The following is a 4,920-nucleotide window of genomic DNA, read 5'->3' on the forward strand; positions in this document are numbered from 1 at the left end:
CTGCCTCCCAAGTGCTGGGATTAAAGGCGTGTGCCACCACCGCCCGGCAGTATTGTTTTTTAAACAATAAATAATGTGGCCACCATTCAAAGCCAATTCATATATTTCATTTGTTCTATTCAACGGGTGAACTGTAACATGGCAGCTCACACATGATAAACATCCGATTACAAGAAGTGGGATTTCTGTTTCAGAAATCATACTCTTTTTAAACTTGAATAAATGTTTAGCAAGCATCACCACCTCCCCTTTCAAGAAAGAAATAGCACCTGGTACTGACCTCATCCCTCCCTTCCCTTGCCATTCTCCCTTCTGTGCCCTCCCTTCCATATACACACAAATACCACTTTTATTTGTGGAGGTTCATTGTCCCATTTCCCTTATTGCTTCCCCAACCCCATCACAGGCTGGTGGCCTGAGCTGAACAGACAGGTGGCTCCCCTACTCACACCCCTTCTGTGTATGTTTAGAAAATGTGTTTTGTTTGGGGGATGTTTTTTGTTTGTTTGTTTTTCCTGAAACGAAAGACAGGCAAAGACAGGCAGCTCTCTGTGAGTTTGAGGCCAGCCTCGTAGGTGGACTTTTCTTTTCTGCCCACCAGTTCCCAAATAACTGACATGGAGACTTAATATTAGTTACGAGTGTTCAGCCAATAGCTTAGGCTTGTTACTAGCTAACTCTTACATTTTAAATTAACCCATATTTCTTATCTATGCTTTTCAACCTGGCTTGGTACCTTTCTCAGTACAGCATGCCCATCTTGCTTCTCTCTGTGTCTGCTGGCGACTCCTCAGCTCCGCCCTTCTTTCTCCCAGACTTCTCAGTCTGGCTTTCCCACCTAACCTTATCCTGTTCAGCTATTGGCCACTCAGCTTCTTTATTAAACCAATCACAGCAACATATATTCACATAGTTTAAAGGACTATTCCATATTCCTCCTTTTTTGTTATGGAAAAAAACATTTAGAAAACCTCTTGGGGAGGAGGAAAGAAAAACACAAAGTATACAGGCAACTTTTTACTTCATGAGCTCACACTCTCATTTGTTCACTAGTTCCCACAAAGAGAAAGCAAAAAATATGGAACGCTTCACGAATTTGCGTGTCATCCTTGCGCAGGGGCCATGCTAATCTTTTCTGTATTGTTCCAATTTTAGTATATGTGCTGCAGAAGCCAGCACCATATTCCTCCTTTTGTCTAATTAAAAAGGAAGGTTTTAATGTTAACACAGTAAAATTATATATAACAAAAACAGTTATCAAGTAAGAGTTACAGCTACAATATCCAGTCCTTTTGTATTTAGCAATATTAGAGAAAATATTCTATTATCTATTTTATCTTCGTGAGGCTAAAGTTTTATACCTAATTTTTACCATAACTAAGGAAAACTGTAAGTCTAATCATTTAGTCTTTAATGCCAACAAAGACCACAGAGGGTCAAATGTTACCTAATGACAAGGACTTCAGGCTGCCTGGACATTCACCCTAAGTTCTTTGTAATGTTGGGGCATCCATCTTTGGCCTAAAAGCCTATGATATCTGACAGACTTTTCTGAGAAAGGAATTTTGAAGGACTGTTGTATCTTGTCTTGGCAAATTTTAGCAGTCACTTTCTTTTGCGCCTTGCTGATCCACTTTGGACAGTATATTGTCAGCAATTGAGGCAAGGGCAGTTTTTTTCCCCAAAATGGCTAGCTTTTGCCATAAAGAAAGCAAACTCCATATAGAGTTTCCTTGATGCCCATCATGCTGCCAGGAGCAGATGTGTATCATTGTCATGAAAAGCTTTTGGTTATTAAACATATAAATGAAATATTATGTAGGTCTTTGAAGTGTTTGAAGACCATCTATATATCTAAATATGTGACCTTGAAAACATATCTAATATGACTATAAGTTTGATTATTATAGATGACTATTAATCTGTGTTTCTTAGTTATACATTACATTTTTAAATGAGTTGCATAAACACTGTACCCCAAACAAGTAAAAATGTACATACAGTATAACAAAATTAACTTTAAATTTGTGTCAATATGCTAAAGTCCATACCAATGTGAAATATTTAAGACTAGTAATTGGGTTGGGTTTTTTTGTTTGTTTAAAAGTAGATTTAATAATCTACCCTTCTATTATTTCTATATCCCCCATTTTTCTTTTCAGAACAAGATCCCTGAAATCTAATCTCTTTTGTTTAGTTTTTTATATAAACATCCATAACCCATTTTTTTTGGAATATGAGTGTTGTTTTCTAGACTACTTTCTGTTATCTGGGGGCACTGACATCTTTGGGGGAACCTTGAAAAAATCGGGATAATTGTTAAATCTTGCCTGGAGTAGTCTGTGAGTTTGGAGCATCTCAACCAGCAGCCTTGGAGCTGTTCTGGAAGCAGAATTTGGAGGAAATTGTAATAGAGGCACTCTGAGATGTTGGATCATCTGGGCCATCCATTTGTATTGGCATTTGGTCTCCTTGTTCCAAAAATATATAAACTTTTAAAATTTATATACATTAATACATTTTTTTATTAATACAAGTATAGACTGCATGTTGTACATAAGTTAGCCAAAGATGATTTTTTGTTTTATGCTTGAGGAAGTAAAATATACGTCACATGTTTTGTAGTTTTTATAGGTTTTTTTTTTTTTAATGTCTGTAGTTAGGATTTCAGGGGGTCTTCCTCAATCAGACCTGATTTTCCTTAACCCAAAATGAATCCATAGCCTCTCATTTTCTGTGGAAACAAAAGCATAATCTCTCCCCCAATGCAATATACCTTTTGCTTGAATTTTGAAGTCAAGATATTTTTTAAATATATAGGTTGATTTAATCTAGCAGCTTTAATCCAGTGTCTCTTAGCAGCCAAAAATATTTAAAGACAACACAATAACATATAGGATCCAGACTCTCTGTGTATTTTCCATCTTTTTTAAAAATTTTATTTATTATGTATACAGTGTTCTGTCTTCATGTGTCCTTGCAGGCCAGAAGAGGGCACCAGATCTCATTACAGATGGTTGTGAGGCACCATGTGGTTGCTGGGAATTGAACTCAGAACCTCTGGAAGAGCAGCCAGTGATCTTAACCTCTGAGCCATCTCTCCAGCCCCGTATTTTCCATCTTTACATGGCTTTTTTTTATATTACTTTACTCCCTTTTTAAGGACTTTATTATTTTTAAATTATATATTTCTTTTTTATGACTGTCCATACTTTCTCTTTTCTCTCCCAAGCCAATGTGTATTTTTAAACACACTGTAACCAGTTTTGAGGGTTTTTTTTTTTAATCTGGATCTGTTTTTATTAAGCATCTGTATTGTTTTTTTTATTGGTTTTTTTTTTTTTTGATTACATGAGACAAATCTTGAATTGCTATGCCAGCTGCTACAGGTGTAGCTTAGCTTAGTGCATGGTGGTTGGTGGCTGGCTCTTCCCATAGGCAGCTGCTGGGAGATATGTCTTGGTACTGTAGCCAGCATGAGAGACATAAGAGACTAAAAAGCCACGTTTGGCTCTGTTTCTGTGCATTTAGAGCCTTTTTGAAAATGCTTTCTCGGGCTTTATGTGGATGTACACGGCCCCGCATTGGGTGCCATTAGTAGGAGGACCGTTCTTTCCCACCCATCAGTTCCCAAATAACCGACATGGAGACTTAATATTAATTACCAATGTTTGGCCAATAGCTCAGGCTTGTTACTAGCTAACTCTTACATTTAAATTAACCCATATTTCTTATCTATGCTTTGCCACATGGCTTGGTACCTTTTTTTTTTCAGTACAGCATGCCCATCTTGCTTCTGTCTGCATTTGCTGGTGACTCCACACTCCCCACCTCCACCCTTCTTCTTCTTCCCAGCATTCTCAGTTTGACTCTCCTGCCTAACCTTATCCTGTTCAGCTTTTGGCCACTCAGCTTCTTTATTAAGCCAATCACAGCAACATTTATTCACATACTGTAAAGGAATATTTGACACAGCCTGGTCTACAGAGCAAGTTCCAGGACAGCCAGGGCTGTTACACAGAGAAACCCTGTCTCATAAACCAAAAAAAACAAAGAAAATGTGTTCTTAGAGTGTGGTAGCTGCAAGCCTTTGATCCCAGTGCTCAAGAGGCAGAGGCAGAGGCAGAGGCAGAGGCAGGTGGATCTTCCTGTGAGTTCAAGGCCAACCTGGTTTATATAGTGAGGTCCAGGTCATCTGGGGCTGCATAGTGAGGCCCTGTCTCAAACAAACCAACTCAAAAACCTGTGTTCTGGTCTTCTAAAGAATACTTGTTCCTAGGCTGGAGAGTTGGTTCAGTGGTTAAGGGCACTTATTATGAGAAATGCGGGTTCAATTCCCAGCACCTACATGGAGGCTTGCCATCTTCTCAGACACCAAGCATGCATGTGGTGCACAGATGTATATGCAGGCAAAACACTCATACACATGAAATAATAAAAATAAATCTAAAAAAAGAAAAAAGAAAGAAAGAAAGAAAGAACACTCATTCCCTCTGTTGCCAGTACAGCATGCTGTCTTCTACAAGCACATAAGCAAAAAGCTGGAATCTCATCATGGCTGTAATTTTTTTACTTCCCTGAACATCATGAGATGGAACCATTAGGCAGGGTGACTATGGAGAGGAGGACAATGCTGAGGACTGAACCTGAGGTCTCGCCCCACCAGGCAAGTGTGCCACCTGACTTACACTCCACTGTCCTAAAACAGCCACTTTTTATGTAAGGATCTGTGACCCCACACCCTTCCCCTAATCATCAGGGTCCCAGAGGTGTGTAAAGGCTGTGTTGTGTGGCCAAGCTTAGGGCAGGAATGCAGCAATGGTTACGAATTGCTTGCAATTGTGAAAAGAGGGGGAAACAAATAATTGTCATCATTTTCATCCTCCCAGCCCAATAGGAAGAGCTTATTTCTAGAAAGGA

At 38.9% G+C, this 4,920-nt stretch overlaps 1 non-coding gene across 1 annotated transcript; it reads right to left on the reverse strand.

Annotated features, from left to right (window-relative positions):
- Positions 1 to 1,072: 1,072 nt before the first annotated feature.
- LOC131898696 (U6 spliceosomal RNA) lies at positions 1,073 to 1,179 on the reverse strand. Its single transcript, XR_009376002.1, has one exon. It is a non-coding gene; the product is annotated as a U6 spliceosomal RNA (small nuclear RNA).
- Between the last annotated feature and the right edge of the window lie 3,741 nt (positions 1,180 to 4,920).

This window comes from Peromyscus eremicus, chromosome 23, assembly GCF_949786415.1.
Source record: "Peromyscus eremicus chromosome 23, PerEre_H2_v1, whole genome shotgun sequence".
Lineage (NCBI taxonomy): Eukaryota > Metazoa > Chordata > Mammalia > Rodentia > Cricetidae > Peromyscus > Peromyscus eremicus.